Here is a 26,174-nt window from a genome sequence, read left to right on the forward strand (position 1 = left end):
GGAAATACCAAAAGAGTCATGTGTGTAAACATGGAAATATCTACACCACTGTCTGTACAAACATGGAAATATCTACACTGCCATCTGTATAAACATGGAAATATCTACACAGCCATCTCTATAAACATGGAAATATCTACACTGGTATCTGCATAAACATGGAAATAGCCACACCGCTATCTGTATAAACAAGGAAATATCTAAACCGACATGAGTAAAAATATGAAAATATCTACACAGTCATCTGTATAAACATGGAAATATCTCCACCGCTATCTGTATAAACATGGAAATACCTACACCGCCCTCAGTATAATAATGGAAATAACTAAACAGTCATCTGTATAAATGTGGAAATATGTACACCGCTATCTGTATAAACATGGAAATATCTGTACCGCCATCTGGATAAACATGGAAATATCTACACCGCCATCTGTATAAACATGGAAATATCTCCAAAGCTATCTGTATAAACATGGAAATAGCCACACAGCTATCTGTATAGACATGGAAATATCTACACCGCTACCTTTATAAACATGGAAATACCTACACCGCAATCTGTATAAACATGGAAATCTCTACACCATTATCTGTCTAAACATGGAAATATCTACACGGCCATCTGTATAAATATGTAAATATCTACACAGCCATCTCTATAAACGTGGAAATATCTACACCGCTATCTGTATAAACATGGAAATAGCCACACTGCTATCTGAATAAACATGGAAATATCTACACCACTATCTGTAAACATGGAAAAATCTACACTGCCATCTGTATAAACATGGAAATATCTACACCACTGTCTGTACAAACATGGAAATATCTACACAGACATCTGTATAAACATGTAAATAGCTACACAGCCATCTCTATAACCATGGAAATATCTAAACCGCTATCTCTATAAACATGGAAATAGCCACACCGCTATCTATATAAACATGGAAATATCTACACCGCCATCTGTATAAACATGGAAATAGCTACACAGTCATCTGTATAAACATGGAAATATCTACACCACTGTCTGTAGAAACATGGAAATATCTACACAGCCATCTGTATAAACATGGAAATATCTACACAGCCATCTCTATAAACATGGAAAAATCTACACTGCTATCTGTACAAACATGGAAATAGCCACACCGCTATCTGTATAAACATGGAAATATCCACACCGATATGTGTAAAAATTTGAAAATATCTACACAGCCATCTGTATAAACATGGAAATAACTTCACCGCCATCTGTATAAAAATGGAAATAACTACACAGTCATCTGTATAAATATGGAAATATATACACTGCTATCTGTATAAACAAGGAAATATCTGCACCGACATCTGTATAAACATGGAAATATCTCCAACGTTATGTGTATAAACATGGAAATAGCCACACAGCTATCTGTATAAACATGGAAATATCTACACCGCTATCTCTATAAACATGGAAATATCTCCACCTCTATCTGTATAAACATGGAAATATCTCCACCGCTGTCTGTACAAACATGGAAATAGTGACACCGCTATCTGTATAAGTATGGAAATATCTACACCGCTATCTCTATAAACATGGAAATGTCTTCACCGCTATCTGTATAAACATGGAAATATCTACCTGGCTGTCTCTATGAACATGGAAATATCTTCACCGCCATCTGTATAAACATGGAAATAACTACACAGTCATCTGTATAAACCTGGAAATATCTACACAACTATTTGTATAAACATGAAAATATCTACACTGCCATCTGTATAAACATGTAAATATCTACACAGCCATCTCTATAAGCATGGAAATATCTACACCGCTATCTGTATAAACATGAAAATAGCCACACCGCTATCTGTATATACATAGAAATATCTACACCGCCATCTGTAAAAACATGGAAATATCTACACAGTCATCTGTGTAAACATGGAAATATCTACACCTCCATCTTTATAAACATGGAAATATCTATACTGCCATCTGTATACACATGGAAATACCTACGCAGCCATCTGTATAAACATGGAAATATCTACACCGCTATCTCTATAAACATGGAAATACCTACACCGCAATCTGTATAAACATGGAAATATCTACACTATTATCTGTATAAACATGGAAATATCTACACTGCCATCTGTATAAATATGTAAATATCTACACAGCCATCTCTATAAACATGGAAATATCTACAATGCTATCTGTATAAACATGGAAATAGCCACACAGCTATCTGTATAAACATGGTAATATATACACTGCTATCTCTATAAACATGGAAATATCTCCACCGCTGTCTGTATAAACATGGAAATATCTCCACCGCTATCTGTATAAACATGGAAATATCTCCAACGCTATCTGTATAAACATGGAAATATGTACACCGCCATCTGTAAAAACATGGAAATATCTACACAGTCATCTGTATAAACATGAAAATATCTACACCTCCATCTGTATAAACATGGATATATCTATATTGCCATCTGTATACACATGGAAATATCTAAAAAGGCATCTGTATAAACATGGAAATATCTACACCGCTATCTCTATAAACATGGAAATACCTACACTGCAATCTGTATAAACATGTAAATATCTACACCATTATCTGTCTAAACATGGAAATAGCCACACTGCTATCTGTATAAACATGGAAATATATACACTGCTATCTCTATAAACATGGAAATATCTCCACCGCTATCTGTATAAACATGGAAATGTCTCCACCGCTATCTGTATAAACATGGAAATATCTCCAACGCTATCTGTATAAACATGGAAATAGCCATACAGCTATCTGTATAAACATGGAAATATCTACACCGCTATCTCTATAAACATGGAAATATCTCCACCGCTATCTGAATAAACATGGAAATATCTCCACCGCTATCTGTATAAACATGGAAATAGTGACACCGCTATCTGTATAAATATGGAAATATCTACATCGCTATCTCTATAAACATGGAAATGTCTACACCGCTATCTGTGTAAACATGGAAATATCTACATGGCTGTCTCTATAAACATGGAAATATCTTCACCGCCATCTGTATAAACATGGAAATAACTACACAGTCATCTGCATAAACCTGGAAATATCTACACCACTATCTGTATAAACATGGAAATAACTACACTGCCATCTGTATAAACATGTAAATATCTATACAGCCATCTCTATAAACCTGGAAATATCTGCACCGCTATCTGTATAAACATGGAAATAGCCACACCGCTATCTGTATAAACATGGAAATGTCTACACCGCCATCTGTATAAACATGGAAATACCTACACAGTCATCTGTGTAAACATGGAAATATCTACACCTCCATCTTTATAAACATGGAAATATCTATACTGCCATCTGTATACACATGGAAATATCTACACAGCCATCTGTATAAACATGGAAATATCTACACCGCTATCTCTATAAACATGGAAATACCTACACAACTATCTGTATTAACATGAAAATATCTTCACTGCCTTCTGTATAAACATGTAAATATCTACACAGCCATCTCTATAAACATGAAAATATCTACACCGCTATCTGTATAAACATGGAAATAGCCACACCCCTATCTGTATAAACATGGAAATAGCTACACCGCCATCAGTAAAAACATGGAAATATCTACACAGTCATCTGTATAAACATGGAAATATCTACACCTCCATCTGTATAAAGATGGAAATATCTACACTTCCATCTGTATACACATGGAAAAATCTACACAGCCATCTGTATAAACATGGATATATCTACACCGATATGTCTATAAACATGGAAATACCTACACCGCAATCTGTATAAACATGGAAATATCTACACCATTATCTGTATAAACATGGAAATATCTACCCTGCCATCCATATAAATATGTAAATATCTGCACAACCATCTCTATAAACATGGAAATAACTACACAGTCATCTGTATAAACATGGAAATAGCCACACCGCTATCTGTATAAACATGGAAATATCTACACCGCTAACTCTATAAACATGGAAATATCTCCATTGCTATCTGTAAACATGGAAATATCTCCACCGCTATCTGTATAAACATGGAAATAGGGACACCGCTATTTGTATAACTATGGAAATATCTACACCGCTATCTCTATAAACATGGAAATGTCTACACCGCTATCTGTTTAAACATGGAAATATCTACATGGCTATCTCTATAAACGTGGAAACATCTACACGGCCATCTGTATAAACATGGAAATACCAACACAGTCATCTGTATATACCTGGAAATATCTACACCACTATCTGTATAAACATGGAAATATCTACACTGCCATCTGTATAACCATGTAAATATCTGCACAGCCATCTCTATAAACATGGAAATATCTACACCGCTATCTGTATAAACATGGAAATAGCCACACCGCTATCTGTATAAACATGGAAATGTCTACACCGCCATCTGTATAAACATGGAAATATCTACACAGTCATCTGTATAAACATGGAAATATCTACACCACTGTCTGTACAAACATGGAAATATATATACTGCCATCTGTATAAACATGGAAATATCTTCACATCCATCTCTATAAACATGGAAATATCTACACTGCTAGCTGTATAAACATGGAAATAGCCACGCCGCTATCTGTATAAACATGGAAATATCTACACCAACATGTGTAAAAATATGAAAATATGTACGCAGTCATCTTTGTAAACATGGAAATACCTCCACCGCTATCTGTATAAACATGGAAATATCTAAACCGCCATCTGTATAAAAATGGAAATAACTACACAGTCATCTCTATAAATATGGAAATATGTACACCGCTATCTGTATACACATGGAAATATCTGCACCGCCATCTGCATAAACATGGAAATATCTACACCTCCATCTGTATAAACATGGAAATATCTCCAACGCTATCTGTATAAACATGGAAATAGCCACACAGCTATCTGTATAAACATGGAAATACCTACACCGCTATCTCCATAAACATGGAAATACCTACACCGCAATCTGTATAAACATGGAAATATCTACACCATTATCTGTCTAAACATGGAAATATCTACACTGCCATCTGTATAAATATGTAAATATCTACACAGCCATCTCTATAAACATGGAAATATCTACACCGCTAACTGTATAAACATGGAAATAGCCACACAGCTATCTGTATAAACATGGAAATATCTACACCGCTATCTCTATGAACATGAAAATATCTACACAGTCATCTGTATAAACATGGAAATATCTCCACCGCTATCTGTATAAACATGGAAATATCTACACCTCCATCTGTATAAAAATAGAATTAACAACACAGTCATCTGTATAAATATGGAAATATGTTCACCGCTATCTGTATAAACATGGAAATCTCTGCACCGCCATCTGCATAAACATGGAAATATCTACACCGCCATCTGTATAAACATGGAAATATCTCCAACGCTATGTGTATAAACATGGAAATAGCCACACAGGTATCTGTATAAACATGGAAATATCTACACCGCTATCTCTATAAACATGGAAATATCTCCACCTCTATCTGTATAAACATGGAAATATTTCCACTGCTATCTGTATAAACATGGGAATAGTGACACCTCTATTTGTATAAGTATGGAAATATCTACACCGCTATCTCTAGAAACATGGAAATGTCTACACCGCTATCTGTATAAACATGGAAATATCTACATGGCTGTCTCTATGAACATGGAAGTATCTTCACCGCCATCTGTATAAACATGGAAATAACTACACAGTCATCTGTATAAACCTGGAAATATCTACACAACTATCAGTATAAACATGAAAATATCTACACTACCATCTGTATAAACATGTAAATATCTACACAGCCATCTCTATAAGCATGGAAATATCTACACCGCTATCTGTATAAACAAGGAAAAAGCCACACCACTATCTGTATATACATAGAAATACCTACACCGCCATCTGTAAAAACATGGAAATATCTACACAGTCATTTGTGTAAATATGGAAATATCTACAACTCCATCTTTATAAACATGGAAATAACTATACTGCCATCTGTATACACATGGAAATATCTACACAGCCATCTGTATAAACATGGAAATATCTACACCGCTATCTCTATAAACATGGAAATACCAACACCGCAATCTGTATAAACATGGAAATATCTACACCATTATCTGTCTAAACATGGAAATATCTACACTGCCATCTGTATAAATATGTAAATATCTACACAGCCATCTCTATAAACATGGAAATATCTACACTGCTATCTGTATAAACATGGAAATAGCCACACAGCTATCTGTATAAACATGGTAATATATACACTGCTATCTCTATAAACATGGAAATATCTCCACCGCTATCTGTATAAACATGGAAATATCTCCACCGCTATCTGTATAAACATGGAAATATCTCCAACGCTATCTGTATAAACATGGAAATAGCCACACAGCTATCTGTATAAACATGGAAATATCTACACCGCTATCTCTATAAACATGGTAATATCTCCACCGCTATCTGTATAAACATGGAAATAGGGACACCGCTATCTGTATAAATATGGAAATATCTACACCGCTATCTCTATAAACATGGAAATGTCTACAATTCTATCTGTACAAACATGGAAATATCTACATGGCTAACTCAATAAACATGGAAATATCTACACCGCTATCTGTATAAACATGGAAATACCTACACAGTCATCTGTATAAACCTGGAAATATCTACACCACTATCTGTATAAACATGGAAATATCTGCACCGCCATCTGCATAAACATGGAAATATCTGCACCGCCATCTGTATAATCATGGAAATATGTCCAACGCCATCTGTATAAACATGGAAGTAGCCACAAAGCTATCTGTATAAACATGGAAATATCTACACCGCTATCTCTATAAACATGGAAATACCTACACCGCAATCTGTATAAACATGGAAATATTTCCAACGCTATCTGTATACACATGGAAATAGCCACACAGCTATCAGTATATACATGGAAATATCTACACCGCTATCTCTATAAACATGGAAATGCCTACACCGCAATCTGTATAAACATGAAAATATCTACACCATTATCTGTCTAAACATGGAAATATCTACAGTGCCATCTGTATAAATATGTAAATATCTACACAGCCATCTCTAAAAACATGGAAATATCTACACCGCTATCTGTATAAACATGGAGATAGCCACACAGCTATCTGTATAAACATGGAAATATGTCCACCGCTATCTCTATAAACATGGAAATATCTCCACCGCTATCTCTATAAACATGGAAATATCTCCACTGCTATCTGTATAAACATCGAAATATCTCCACCGCTATCTGCATAAACATGGAAACATCTCCACCGCTATCAGTATAAACATGGAAATAGGGACACCGCTATCTGTATAAATATGGAAATATCTACAACGCTATCTCTATAAACATGGAAATGTCTACACCGCTATCTGTATAAACATGGAAATATCTACATGGCTATCTCAATAAACATGGAAATATCTACACCGCTATCTGTATAAACATGGAAATACCTACAAAGTCATCTGTATAAACCTGGAAATATCTACACCACTATCAGTATAAACATGAAAATATCCACACTGACATCTGTATAAACATGTAAATATCTACACAGCCATATCTATAAACATGGAAATATCTACAACGCAATCTGTATAAACATGGAAATAGCCACACCCACTATCTGTATAAACATGGAAATATCTACACTGCCTTCTGTAAAAACACGGAAATATCTACACAGTCATCTGTATAAACATGGAAATACCTACACTGCCATCTGTATAAAAATGGAAATATCTACAATGCCATCTGTATACACATGGAAATATCCACGCAGCCATCTGTATAACCATGGAAATATCTACACCGCTATCTCTATAAACATGGAAATACCTACACCGCAATCTGTATAAACATGGGAATATCTACATCGTTATCTGTCTAAACATGAAAATATCTACACTGCCATCTGTATAATTATGTAAATGTCTACACAGCCATCTCTATAAACATGGAAATATCTACACCGCTATCTGAACAAACATGTAAATAGCCACACCGCTATCTGTATAAACATGGAAATATCTACACCGCTCTCTCTATAAACATGTAAATATCTCCACCACTATCTGTATAAACATGGAAATATCTCCACCGCTATCTGTATAAACATGGAAATATCTACACCGCTATCAGTATAAACATGGAAATAGTGACACCGCTATCTGTATAAATATGGAAATATCTACACCCCTATCTCTGTAAACATGGAAATGTCAACACCGCTATCTGTATAAACATGGAAATATCTACATGGCTGTCCCTATGAACATGGAAATATCTTCACCGCCATCTGTATAAACATGGAAATAACTACACAGTCATCTGTATAAACCTGGAAATATCTACACCACTATCTGTATAAACATGAATATATCTACACTGCCATCTGTATAAACATGTAAATAGCCACACAGCTATCTGTATAAACATGGAAATATCTACACCGCTATCTGTATAAACATGGAAATAGTCACACCGCTATCTGTATAAACATGGAAATATGTACACCGCCATCTGTAAAAACATGGAAATATCTACACAGTCATCTGTATAAACATGGAAATATCTACACCTCCATCTGCATAAACATGGAAATATCTACACTGCCATCTGTATACACATGGAAATATCTACACAGCCATCTGTACAAACACGGAAATATCTACACCGCTATCTCTATAAACATGGAAATACCTACACCGCAATCTGTATAAACATGGAAATATCTACACCATTATCTGTCTAAACATGGAAATATCTACACTGCCATCTGTATAAATATGTAAATATCTACACAGCCATCTCTATAAACATGGAAATATCTACACCGCTATCTGTATAAACATGAAATTAGCCACACAGATATCTGTATAAACATGTAAATATATACACTGCTATCTCTTTAAACATGGAAATACCTCCACCGCTTTCTGTATAAACATGGAAATATCTCCACCGCTATCTGTATAAAAATGGAAATATCTCCACCGCTATCTGTATAAACATAGAAATATCTCCAGCGCTATCTGTATAAACATGGAAATAGCCACACAGCTATCTCTATAAACATGGAAATATCTCCACCGCTATCAGTATAAACATGGAAATATCTCCAGTGCTATCTGTATAAACATGGAAATAGTGACACCGCTATCTGTATAAATATGGAAATATCTACAGCGCTATCTCTATAAACATGGAAATGTCTACACCGCTATCTGTATAAACATGGAAATATCTACATCGCTGTCTCTATAAACATGGAAATATCTTCACCGCCGTCTGTATAAACATGGAAATAACTACAGAGTCATCTGTATAAACCTGGAAATATCTACACCACTGTCTGTACAAACATGGAAATATCTACACTGCCATCTGTATAAACATGGAAATACCTACACAGCCATCTCTATAAACATGGAAATATCTACACTGCTATCTGTATAAACATGGAATTATCTACACCGACATGTGTAAAAATATGAAAATACCTACACCGTCATCTGTATAAACATGGAAATATCTCCACCGCTATCTGTATAAACATGGAAATATCTACACCGCCATCTGTATAAAAATAGAAATAACTGCACAGTCATCTGTATAAATATGGAAATATGTACACCGCTATCTGTATAAACATGGAAATATCTGCACCGCCATCTGCATAAACATGGAAATATCTAAACCGCCATCTGTATAAACAAGGAAATATCTCCAACGCTATCTGTATAAACATGGAAATAGCCACACTGCTATCTGTATAAACATGGAAATATCTACACCGCTATCTCTATAAACATGGAAATATCTCCACCGCTATCTGTATAAACATGGAAAAATCTCCACCGCTATCTGTATAAACATGGAAATAGTGACACCGCTATCTGTATAAATATGGAAATATTTACACCGCTATCTCTATAAACATGGAAATGTCTACACCGCTATCTGTATAAACATGGAAATATCTACATGGCTGTCTCTATAAACATGGAAATATCTTCACCGCCATCTGAATAAACATGGAAATAACTACACAGTCATCTGTATAAACCTGGAAATATCTACACCAATATCTGTATAAACATGAAAATAACTACACTGCGGTCTGTATAATCATGTAAATATCTACAAAGCCATCTCTATTAACATGGAAATATCTACACCGCTATCTGTATAAACATGGAAATAGCCATACCGCTATCTGTATAAACATGGAAGTATCTCCACCGCTATCTCTATAAACATGGAAATATCTCCACCGCTATCAGTATAAACATGGAAATAGTGACACCCCTATCTGTATAAATATGGAAATATCTACACCGCTATCTCTATAAACATGGAAATGTCTACACAGCTATCTGTATAAACATGGAAATATCTACATGGCTATCTCAATAAACATGGAAATATCTCCACCGCTATCTGTATAAACATGGAAATATCTGCACCTCTATCAGCATAAACATGGAAATAGTGACACCGCTATCTGTATAAATATGGAAATATCTACACCGCTATCTCTATAAACATGGAAATGTCTACACCGCTCTCTGTATAAACATGGAAATATCTACATGGCTGTCTCTATAAACATGGAAATATCTTCACTGCCATCTGTATAAACATGGAAATAACTACACAGTCATCTGTATAAACCTGGAAATATCTACACCACTATCTGTATAAACATGAAAATATCTACACTGCCATCTGTATAAACATGTAAATATCTACACAGCCATCTCTATAAACATGGAAATATCTCCACCGCTATCTGTATAAACATGGAAATAGCCACACCGGTATCTGTATAAACATGGAAATATCTACACCGCCATCTGTGAAAACATGGAAATATCTACACAGTCATCTGTATAAACACAGAAATATCCACACCTCCATCTGTATAAACATGGAAATATTTACACTGACATCTGTATACACGTGGAAATATCTACACAGCCATCTGTATAAACATGGAAATATCTACACCGCTATCTCTATAAACATGGAAATAACTACACCGCAATCTGTATAAACATGGAAATATCTACACCATTATCTGTCTAAACATGGAAATATCTACACTGCCATCAGTATAAATATGTAAATATCTACAAAGCCATCTCCATAAACATGGAAATATATACACCGCTATCTGTATAAACATGGAAATATCTACACCGCTATCTCTATAAACATGGAAATATCTCCACCGCTATCTGTATAAACATGGAAATATCTACACAGTCATCTGTATAAACATGGAAATATCTCCACCGCTATCTGTATAAACATGGAAATACCTACACCGCCATGTGTATAAAAATAGAAATAACTACACCGTCATCTGTATAAATATGGAAATATGTACACCGCTATCTGTATAAACATGGAAATATCTGCACTGCCATCTGCATAAACATGGAAATATCTACACCGCCATCTGTATAAACATGGAAATATCTCCAAAGCTATCAGTATAAACATGGAAATAGCCACACAGCTATCTGTATAAACATGGAAATATCTACATCGCTATCTCTATAAACATGGAAATATCTCCACCGCAAGCTGTATAAACATGGTAATATCTCCAAATCTATCTGTATAAACATGGTAATAGTGACACCGCTATCTGTATAAATATGGAAATATCTACAACGCTATCTCTATAAACATGGAAATGTCTACACCGCTATCTGTATAAACATGGAAATATCAACATGGCTGTCTCTATAAACATCGAAATATCTTCACCGCCATCTGTATAAACATGGAAATAACTACAGAGTCATCTGTATAAACCTGGAAATATGTACACCACTATCTATATAAACATGAAAATATCTACACTGCCATATGCATAAACATGTAAATATCTACAAAGCCATCTCTATAAACATGGAAATATCTCCACAGCTATCTGTATAAGCATGGAAATAGCCACACTGCTATCTCTATAAACATGGAAATGTCTACTCCGCCATCTGTTAAAACATGGAAATATCTACACAGTCATCTGTATAAACATGGAAATATCTGCACCTCCCTCTGTATAAACATGGAAACATCTACACTGCCATCTGTATACACGTGGAAATATCTACACAGCCATCTCTGTAAACATGGAAATATCTACACCGCTATCTGTATAAACATGGAAATACCTACACCGCAATCTGTATAAACATGGAAATATCTACACCATTATCTGTCTAAACATGGAAATATCTACACTGCCATCTGTATAAATACGTAAATATCTACACAGTCATCTCTATAAACATGGAAATATCTACACCGCTATCTGTATAAACATGGAAATAGCCACACAGATATCTGTATAAACATGGAAATATATACACTGCTATCTCTATAAACATGGGAATATCTCCACCGCTATCTGTATAAACATGGAAATATCCCCACCGCTATCTGTATAAACATGGAAATATCTCCAACGCTATCTGTATAAACATGGAAATAGCCACACAGCTATCTCTATAAACATGGAAATATCTACACCGCTATCTCTATAAACATGGAAATATCTCCAACGCTATCTGTATAAACATGGAAATAGCCACACCGCTGTCTGTATAAAGATGGAAATATCTACACCGCCATCTGTAAAAAGATGGAAATATCTCCACTGCCATCTGAATACACATGGAAATACCTACACAGCCATCTGTATAAACATGGAAATATCTACACCGCTATCTCTATAAACATGGAAATACCTACACCGCAATCTGTATAATCAGGGAAATATCTACACCATTATCTGTCTAAACATGGAAATATCTACACTGCCTTCTGTATAAATATGTAAATATCAACACAGCGATCTCTATAAACATGGAAATATGTACACCGCTATCTGTATAAACATGGAAATAGCCACACAGCTATCTGTATATACATGGAAATATATACACTGCTATCTCTATAAACATGGAAATATCTCCACCGCTATCTGTATAAACATGGAAATATCTCCACCGCTATCTGTATAAACATGGAAATAGTGACACCGCTATCTGTATAAATATGGAAATATCTACACCGCTATGTCTATAATCATGGAAATGTCTACACCGCTATCTGTATAAACATGGAAATATCTACATGGCTGTCTCTATAAACATGGAAATATCTTCACCGCCATCTGTATAGACATGGAAATAACGTCACAGTCATCTGTATAAACCTGGAAATATGTACACCACTATCTGTATAAACATGAAAATATCTACAGTGCCATCTGTATAAACATGTAAATATCTACACAGCCATCTCTATAAACATGGAAATATCTACACCGCTGTCTGTATAAACATGGAAATAGCCACACCGCTATCTGTATAAACTTGGAAATATCTACACTGCCATCTGTAAAAACATGGAAATATCTACACAGTCGTCTGTATAAACATGGAAATATCTACACCTCCATCTGCATAAACATGGAAATATCTACACTGCCATCTGTATACACATGGAAATATCCACACAGCCATCTGTATAAACATGGAAATATCTACACCGTTATCTCTATAAACATGGAAATACCTACACCGCAATCTGTATAAACATGGAAATATCTACACCATTATCTGTAAAAACATGGAAATATCTACACAGTCATCTGTATAAACATGGAAATATCTACACCTCCATCTGTATAAACATGGAAATATCTCCACCGCTATCTGTATAAACATGGAAATATCTCCACCGCTATCTGTATAAACATGGAAATATCTACACCGCTATCTGTATAAACATGGAAATATCTACACCGCTATCTGTATAAACATGGAAATAGTCACACCGCTATCTGTATAAACATGGAAATATCTACACCGCTATCTGTATAAACATGGAAATAGCCACACCGCTATCTGTATAAACATGGAAATATCTATACCGCCATCTGTAAAAACATGGAAATACCTACACAGTCATCTGTATAAACCTAGAAATACCTACAACACTATCTGTATAAACATGGAAATATGTACACTGCCATCTGTATAAACATGTAAATATCTACACAGCCATCTCTATAAAAATGGAAATGTCTACAACGCTATCTGTATAAAAATGAAAATTGCAACACCGCTATCTGTATAAACATGGAAATGTCTACACCGCCATCTGTATAAACATGGAAATGACTACACAGTCATCTGTATAAACATGGAAATATCTACACCACTGTCTGTACAAACATGGAAATATCTACACTGCCAGGTGTATAAACATGGAAATATCTACACAGCCATCTCTATACACATGGAAATATCTACACTGCTATCTGTATAAACATGGAAATAGCCACACCGCTATCTGTATAAACATGGAAATATCTACACCGACATGTGTAAAAATATGAAAATATATACACAGTCATCTGTATAAATATGGAAATATCTCCACCGCTATCTGTATAAACATGGAAATATCTACACCGCCATCTGTATAAAAATGGAAATAACAACACAGTCGTCTCTATAAATATGGAAATATGTACACCGCTATCTGTATAAACATGGAAATATCTGCACCGCCATCTGCATAAACATGGAAATATCTACACTGCCATCTGTATAAACATGGTAATATCTCCATAGCCATCTGTATAAACATGGAAATAGCCACACAGCTATCTGTATAAACATGGAAATATCTACACCGCTATCTCTATAAACATGGAAATATCTCCACCGCTATCTGTATAAACATGGAAATATCTGCACCTCTATCTGTATAAACATGGAAATAGTGACACCGCTATCTGTATAAATATGGAGATATCTACACCGCTATCTCTATAAACATGGAAATGTCTACACCGCTCTCTGTATAAACATGGAAATATCTACATGGCTGTCTCTATAAACATGGAAATATCTTCACCGCCATCTGTATAAACATGGAAATAACTACACAGTCATCTGTATAAACCTGGAAATATCTACACCACTATCTGTATAAACATGAAAATATCTACACTGCCATCTGTATAAACATGTAAATATATACACAGCCATCTCTATAAACATGGAAATATCTCCACCGCTATCTGTATAAACATGGAAATAGCCACAACGGTATCTGTATAAACATGGAAATATCTACACCGCCATCTGTGAAAACATGGAAATATCTACACAGTCATCTGTATAAACACAGAAATATCCACACCTCCATCTGTATAAACATGGAAATATCTACACTGACATCTGTATACACGTGGAAATATCTACACAGCCATCTGTATAAACATGGAAATATCTACACCGCTATCTCTATAAACATGGAAATAACTACACCGCAATCTGTATAAACATGGAAATATCTACACCATTATATGTCTAAACATGGAAATATCTACACCGCTATCTCTATAAACATGGAAATATCTCCACCGCTATCTGTATAAACACAGAAATATCCACACCCCCATCTGTATAAACATGGAAATATCTACACTGACATCTGTATACACGTGGAAATATCTACACAGCCATCTGTATAAACATGGAAATATCTACACCGCTATCTCTATAAACATGGAAATAACTACACCGCAATCTGTATAAACATGGAAATATCTACACCATTATCTGTCTAAACATGAAAATATCTACACTGCCATCTGTATAAATATGAAAATATATACACAGCCATCTCTATAAACATGGAAATATCTACACCGCTATCTGTATAAACATGGAAATAGCCACACCGCTATCTGTATAAACATGGAAATATCTACACCGCTATCTCTATAAACATGGAAATATCTCCACCGCTATCTGTATAAACATGGAAATATCTACACAGACATCTGTATAAACATGGAAATATCTCCACCGCTATCTGTATAAACATGGAAATATCTACACCGCCATCTGTGTAAAAATGGAAATAACTACACAGTCATCTGTATGAATATGGAAATATGTACACCGCTATCTGTATATACATGGAAATATCTGCACCGCCATCTGCATAAACATGGAAATATCTACATCGCTATCTCTATAAACATGGAAATATCTCCATCGCTAGCTGTATAAACATGGAAATATCTCCACCTCTATCTGTATAAACATGGAAATAGTGACACCGCTATCTGTATAAATATGGAAATATCTACACCGCTATCTCTATAAACATGGAAACGTCTACACCGCTATCTGTATAAACATGGAAATATCTACATGGCTGTCTCTATAAACCTCGAAATATATTCACCTCCATCTGTATAAACATGGAAATAACTACAGAGTCATCTGTATAAACCTGGAAATATGTACACCACTATCTATATAAACATGAAAATATCTACACTGCCATCTGTATAAACATGTAAGTATCTACACAGCCATCTCTATAAACATGAAAATATCTCCACAGCTATCTGTATAAACATGGAAATAGCCACACCGCTATCTCTATAAACATGGAAATATCTACACCGCCATCTGTAAAAACATGGAAATATCTACACAGTCATCTGTATAAACATGGGAATATCTACACCTCCATCTGTATAAACATGGAAATATCTACACTGCCATCTGTATACACGTGGAAATATCTACACAGCCATCTGTATAAACCTGGAAATATCTACACCGATATCTGTATAAACATGGAAATACCTACACCGCAATCTGTATAAACTTGGAAATATCTACACCATTATCTGACTAAACATGGAAATATCTACACTGCCATCTGTATAAATACGTAAATATCTACACAGCCATCTCTATAAACATGGAAATATCTACACCGCTATCTGTATAAACATGGAAATAGCCACGCAGATATCTGTATAAACATGGAAATATATACACTGCTATCTCTATAAACATGGGAATATCTCCACCGCTATCTGTATAAACATGGAAATATCTCCACCGCTATCTGTATAAACATGGAAATATCTCCAACGCTATCTGTATAAACATGGAAATAGCCACACAGCTATCTGTATAAACATGGAAATATCTACACCGCCATCTGTAAAAACATGGAAATATCTACACTGTCATCTGTATAAACATGGAAATATCTACACCTCCATCTGTAAAGACATGGAAATATCTATACTGCCATCTGTATACACATGAAAATAACTACACAGCAATCTGTATAAACATGGAAATATCTACACCATTATCTGTCTAAACATGGAAATATCTACACTGCCATCAGTATAAATATGTAAATATCTACACAGCCATCTCTATAAACATGGAAATATCTACACCGCTATCTGCATAAATTTGGAAATATCTCCACCGCTCTCTGTATAAACATGGAAATATCTCCAACACTATCTGTATGAACATGGAAATCGCCACACCGCTATCTGTATAAACATGGAAATGTCTACACCGCTATCTCTATAAACATGGAAATATCTCCACCGCTATCTGCATAAACATGGAAATATCTCCACCGCTATCTGTATAAACATGGAAATAGTGACACCGCTATCTGTATAATTATTGAAATATCTACACCGCTATCTCTATAAACATGGAAATGTATACACTGCTACCTGTATAAACATGGAAATATCTACATGGCTCTCTCTATAAACATGGAAATAGCTTTACCGCCATCTGTATAAACATGGTAATAACTACACAGTCATCTGTATAAACCTGGAAATATCTACACCACTATCTGTATAAACATGAAAATATCTACACTGCCGTCTGTATAAACATGTAAATATCTGCACAGCCATCTCTATAAACATGGAAATATCTACACCGCTATCTGTATGAACATGGAAATAGCGACACTGCTATCTGTATAAACATGGAAATATCTACACCGCCATCTGTAAAAACATGGAAATATCTACACAGTCATCTGTATAAACATGGAAATATCTACACCTCCATCTGTATAAACATGGAAATATCTACACTGCCATCTGTATACACATGGAAATATACACACAGCCATCTGTATAAACATGGAAATATCTACACCTCCATCTGTATAAACATGGAAATATCTACACTGCCAACTGTATACACATGGAAATATCCACACAGCCATCTGTATAAACATGGAAATATCTACACCGCTATCTCTTATATATGGAAATACCTACACCGCAATCTGTATAAACATGGAAATATCTACACCATTATCTGTCTAAACATGGAAATATCTACACTGCCATCTGTATAAATATGTAAATATCTACACAGCCATCTCTATAAACATGGAAATATCTACACCGCTATCTGTATAAACATGGAAATAGACACACAGCTATCTGTATAAACATGGAAATAACTACGCCGCTATCTCTATAAACATGGAAATATCTCCACCGCTATCTGTATAAACATGGAAATATCTCCACCGCTATCTGTATAAACATGGAAATATCTCCACCGCTATCAGTATAAACATGGAAATAGTGACACCGCCATCTGTATAAATATGGAAATATCTACACCGCTATCTCTATAAACATGGAAATGTCTACACCGCTATCTGTATAAACATGGAAATATCTACATGGCTATCTCAATAAACATGGAAATATCTACACCGCCATCTGTATAAACATAGAAATACCTACACAGTCATCTGTATAGACCTGGAAATATCTACACCACTATCTGTATAAACATGGAAATATATCCACTGCCATCAGTATAAACATGTAAATATCTACACAGCCAGCTCTATAAACATGGAAATATCTACACCGCTATCTGTATAAACATGGAAATATCTACACCGCCATCTGTATAAACATGGAAATACCTACACAGTCGTCTGTATAAACATGGAAATATCTACACCACTCTCTGTACAAACATGGAAATATCTACACTGCCATCTGTATAAACATGGAAATATCTACACAGCCATCTCTATAAACATGGAAATATCTACACTGCTATATGTATAAACATGGAAATAGCCACACCGCTATCTGTATAAACATGGTAATATCTACACCGACATGTGTAAAAATATGAAAATATCTACACAGTCATCTGTATAAGCATGGAAATATCTCCACCGCTATCTGTATAAACACGGAAATATCTTCACCACAATCTGTATAAAATTGGAAATAACTACACAGTGATCTGTATAAATATGGAAATATGTACACCACTATCTGTATAAACATGGAAATATCCGCACCGCCATCTGCATAAACATGGAAATATCTTCACCGCCATCTGTATAAACATGGAAATATCTCCAACGCTATCTGTATAAACATGGATATAGCCACACAGCTATCTGTATAAACATGGAAATATCTACACCGCTATCTCTATAAACATGGAAATATCTCCACCGCTATCTGTGTAAACCTGGAAATATCTCCACCGCAATCTGTATAAACATGGAAATAGTGACACCGCTATCTGTATAAATAAGGAAATATTTACACCGCTATCTCTATAAACATGGAAATGTCTACACCGCTATCTGTATAAACATGGTAATATCTACACCTCCATCTGTATAAACATGGAAATATCTACACTGCCGTCTGTATACACATGGAAATAACTACACAGCCATCTGTATAAACATGGAAATATCTACACTGCTATCTCTGTAAACATGGAAACACCTACACCGCAATCTGTATAAACATGGAAATATCTACACCATTATCTGTCTAAACATGGAAATATCTACACTGCCATCTGTATAAATATGTAAATATCTACAGAGCCATCTCTATAAACATGGAAATATCTACACCACTATCTGTATAAACATGGAAATAGCCACACAGCTATCTGTATAAACATGGAAATATATACACTGCTATCTCTATAAACACGGAAATATCTCCACCGATATCTGTATAAACATGGAAATAACTCCACCGCTATCTGTATAAACATGGAAATATCTCCAACGCTATCTGTATAAACATGGAAATATCTCCACCGCTATCTGTATAAACATGGAAATATCTCCACCGCTATCTGTATAAACATGGAAATAGTGACACCGCTATCTGTATAAATATGGAAATATCTACACTGCTATCTCTATAATCATGGAAATGTCTACACCGCTATCTCTATAAACATGGAAATATCTACATGGCTGTCTCTATAAACGTGGAAATATCTTCACCACTATCTGTATAGACATGGAAATAACTACACAGCCTTCTGTATAAACCTGGAAATATCTTCACCACTATCTGTATAAACATGAAAATATCTACACTGCCATCTGTATAAATATGTAAATATCTACACAGCCATCTCTATAAACATGGAAATGTCTACACCGCTATCTGTATTAACATGGAAATAGCCACACCGCTATCTGTATAAACATGGAAATATCTACACCGCCATCGGTAAAAACATGGAAATATCTACACAGTCATCTGTGTAAACATGGAGTTATCTACACATCCATCTGTATAAACATGGAAATATCTACACTGACATCTGTATACACATGGAAATATCCACACAGCCATCTGTAGAAACATGGAAATATCTACACCGCTATCTCTATAAACATGGAAATACCTGCACCGCCATCTGTATAAACATGGAAATATCTCCAACGCTATCTGTATAAACATGTATATAGCCACACAGCTATCTGTATAAACATGGAAATATCTACACCGCTATCTCTATAAACATGGAAATATCTCCACCGCTATCTGTGTAAACCTGGAAATATCTCCACCGCAATCTGTATAAACATGGAAATAGTGACACCGCTATCTGTATAAATAAGGAAATATTTACACCGCTATCTCTATAAACATGGAAATGTCTACACCGCTATCTGTATAAACATGGTAATATCTACACCTCCATCTGTATAAACATGGAAATATCTACACTGCCGTCTGTATACACATGGAAATAACTACACAGCCATCTGTATAAACATGGAAATATCTACACTGCTATCTCTGTAAACATGGAAACACCTACACCGCAATCTGTATAAACATGGAAATATCTACACCATTATCTGTCTAAACATGGAAATATCTACACTGCCATCTGTATAAATATGTAAATATCTACAGAGCCATCTCTATAAACATGGAAATATCTACACCACTATCTGTATAAACATGGAAATAGCCACACAGCTATCTGTATAAACATGGAAATATATACACTGCTATCTCTATAAACACGGAAATATCTCCACCGATATCTGTATAAACATGGAAATAACTCCACCGCTATCTGTATAAACATGGAAATATCTCCAACGCTATCTGTATAAACATGGAAATATCTCCACCGCTATCTGTATAAACATGGAAATATCTCCACCGCTATCTGTATAAACATGGAAATAGTGACACCGCTATCTGTATAAATATGGAAATATCTACACTGCTATCTCTATAATCATGGAAATGTCTACACCGCTATCTCTATAAACATGGAAATATCTACATGGCTGTCTCTATAAACGTGGAAATACCTTCACCACTATCTGTATAGACATGGAAATAACTACACAGTCTTCTGTATAAACCTGGAAATATCTTCACCACTATCTGTATAAACATGAAAATATCTACACTGCCATCTGTATAAATATGTAAATATCTACGCAGCCATCTCTATAAACATGGAAATGTCTACTCCGCTATCTGTATTAACATGGAAATAGCCACACCGCTATCTGTATAAACATGGAAATATCTACACCGCCATCGGTAAAAACATGGAAATATCTACACAGTCATCTGTGTAAACATGGAGTTATCTACACATCCATCTGTATAAACATGGAAATATCTACACTGACATCTGTATAAACATGGAAATATCCACACAGCCATCTGTAGAAACATGGAAATATCTACACCGCTATCTCTATAAACATGGAAATACCTGCACCGCAATCTGTATAAACATGGAAATATCTACACCATTATCTGTCTAAACATGGAAATATCTACACTGCCATCTGTATAAATATGTAAATATCTACACAGCCATCTCTATAAACATGGAAATAACTACACCGCTATCTGTATAAACATGGAAATAGCCACACCGCTATCTGTATAAACATGGAAATATCTACACTGCTATCTCTATAAACATGGAAATATCTCCACCGGTATCTGTATAAACATGGAAATATCTCCACCGCTATCTGTATAAACATGGAAATAGTGACACCGCTATCTGTATAAATATGGAAATATCTACACCGCTATCTCTATAAACATGGAAATGTCTACACCGCTATCTGCATAAACATGGAAATATCTACATGGCTGTCTCTATAAACATGGAAATATCTTCACCGCCATCTGCATAAACATGGAAATATCTACACAGTCATCTGTAAAAACCTGGAAATATCTACACCACTATCTGTATAAACATGAAAATATCTACACTGCCATCTGTATAAACATGTAAATATCTACACAGCCATCTCTACAAACATGGAAATATCTACACCGCTATCTGTATGAACATGGAAATATACACACCGCTATCTGTATGAACATGGAAATAGCCACACCGCTATCTGTATAAACATGGAAATAACTACACCGCCATCTGTAAAAACATGGAAATATCTACACAGTCATCTGTATACACATGGAAATATCTACACTTCCGTCTGTATAAACATGGAAATATCCACACTGCCATCTGTATACACATGGAAATATCCACACAGCCATCTGTATAACCATGGAAATATCTACACCGCTATCTCTATAAACATGGAAATATCTCCACCGCTATCTGTATAAACATGGAAATAGCCACACCGCTATCTGTATAAACATGGAAATATCTACACCGCCATCTGTAAAAACATGGAAATATCTACACTGTCATCTGTATAAACATGGAAATATCTACACCTCCATCTGTAAAGACATGGAAATATCTATACTGCCATCTGTATACACATGGAAATACCTACACAGCAATCTGTATAAACATGGAAATAACTACACCATTATCTGTATAAACATGGAAATATCTACACTGCCATCTGCATAAATATGTAAATATCTACACAGCCATCTCTATAAACATGGAAATATCTACACTGCTATCTGTATAAACATGGAAATAGCCACACAGCTATCTGTATATACATGGAAATATCTACACCGCTATCTCTATAAACATGGAAATATCTACACCGCCATCTGTAAAAACATGGAAATATCTACACAGTCATCTGTATAAACATGGAAATATCTACACCTCCATCTGTATAAACATGGAAATATCTACACTGCCATCTGTATACACGTGGAAATATCTACACAGCCATCTGTATAAACATGGAAATATCTACACCGATATCTGTATAAACATGGAAATACCTACACCGCAATCTGTATAAACTTGGAAATATCTACACCATTATCTGTCTAAACATGGAGATATCTACACTGCCATCTGTATAAATACGTAAATATCTACACAGCCATCTCTATAAACATGGAAATATCTACACCGCTATCTGTATAAACATGGAAATAGCCACGCAGATATCTGTATAAACATGGAAATATATACACTGCTATCTCTATAAACATGGGAATATCTCCACCGCTATCTGTATAAACATGGAAATATCTCCACCGCTATCTGTATAAACATGGAAATATCTCCAACGCTATCTGTATAAACATGGAAATAGACACACAGCTATCTGTATAACCATGGAAATATCTACACCGCTATCTCTATAAACATGGAAATATCTCCACCGCTATCTGTATAAACATGGAAATAGCCACACCGCTATCTGTATAAACATGGAAATATCTACACCGCCATCTGTAAAAACATGGAAATATCTACACTGTCATCTGTATAAACATGGAAATATCTACACCTCCATCTGTAAAGACATGGAAATATCTATACTGCCATCTGTATACACATGGAAATACCTACACAGCAATCTGTATAAACATGGAAATAACTACACCATTATCTGTCTAAACATGGAAATATCTACACTGCCATCTGCATAAATATGTAAATATCTACAGAGCCATCTCTATAAACATGGAAATATCTACACTGCTATCTGTATAAACATGGAAATAGCCACACAGCTATCTGTATATACATGGAAATATATACAATGCTATCTCTATAAACATGGAAATATCTCCACCGCTATCTGTATAAATATGGAAATATCTCCACCGCTATCTGTATAAACATGGAAATATCTCCAACGCTATCTGTATGAACATGGAAATCGCCACACTGCTATCTGTATAAACATGGAAATGTCTACACCGCTATCTCTATAAACATGGAAATATCTCCACCGCTATCTGTATAAACATGGAAATATCTCCACCGCTATCTGTATAAACAAGAAATAGTGACACCGCTATCTGTATAAATATGGAAATATCTACACCGCTATCTCTGTAAACATGGAAATGTCTACACCGCTACCTGTATAAACATGGAAATATCTACATGGCTCTCTCTATAAACATGGAAATACCTTCACCGCCATCTGTATATACATGGTAATAACTACACAGTCATCTGTATAAACCTGGAAATATCTACACCACTATCTGTATAAACATGAAAATATCTACACTGCCATCTGTATAAACATGTAAATATCTGCACAGCCATCTCTATAAACATGGAAATATCTACACCGCTATCTGTATGAACATGGAAATATCTACACCGCCATCTGTAAAAACATGGAAATATCTACACAGTCATCTGTAAAAACCTGGAAATATCTACACCACTATCTGTATAAACATGAAAATATCTACACTGCCATCTGTATAAACATGTAAATATCTACACAGCCATCTCTACAAACATGGAAATATCTACACCGCTATCTGTATGAACATGGAAATATACACACCGCTATCTGTATGAACATGGAAATAGCCACACCGCTATCTGCATAAACATGGAAATAACTACACGGCCATCTGTAAAAACATGGAAATATCTACACAGTCATCTGTATACACATGGAAATATCTACACCTCCGTCTGTATAAACATGGAAATATCCACACTGCCATCTGTATACACATGGAAATATCCACACAGCCATCTGTATAACCATGGAAATATCTACACCGCTATCTCTATAAACATGGAAATATCTCCACCGCTATCTGTATAAACATGGAAATAGCCACACCGCTATCTGTATAAACATGGAAATATCTACACCGCCATCTGTAAAAACATGGAAATATCTACACTGTCATCTGTATAAACATGGAAATATCTACACCTCCATCTGTAAAGACATGGAAATATCTATACTGCCATCTGTATACACATGGAAATACCTACACAGCAATCTGTATAAACATGGAAATAACTACACCATTATCTGTATAAACATGGAAATATCTACACTGCCATCTGCATAAATATGTAAATATCTACACAGCCATCTCTATAAACATGGAAATATCTACACTGCTATCTGTATAAACATGGAATTAGCCACACAGCTATCTGTATATACATGGAAATATCTACACCGCTATCTCTATAAACATGGTAATATCTACACCGCCATCTGTAAAAACATGGAAATATCTACACAGTCATCTGTATAAACATGGAAATATCTACACCTCCATCTGTATAAACATGGAAATATCTACACTGCCATCTGTATACACGTGGAAATATCTACAGAGCCATCTGTATAAACATGGAAATATCTACACCGATATCTGTATAAACATGGAAATACCTACACCGCAATCTGTATAAACTTGGAAATATCTACACCATTATCTGTCTAAACATGGAGATATCTACACTGCCATCTGTATAAATACGTAAATATCTACACAGCCATCTCTATAAACATGGAAATATCTACACCGCTATCTGTATAAACATGGA

This window comes from Pan paniscus, chromosome 12, assembly GCF_029289425.2.
Source record: "Pan paniscus chromosome 12, NHGRI_mPanPan1-v2.0_pri, whole genome shotgun sequence".
Classification (NCBI taxonomy): Eukaryota; Metazoa; Chordata; class Mammalia; order Primates; family Hominidae; genus Pan; species Pan paniscus.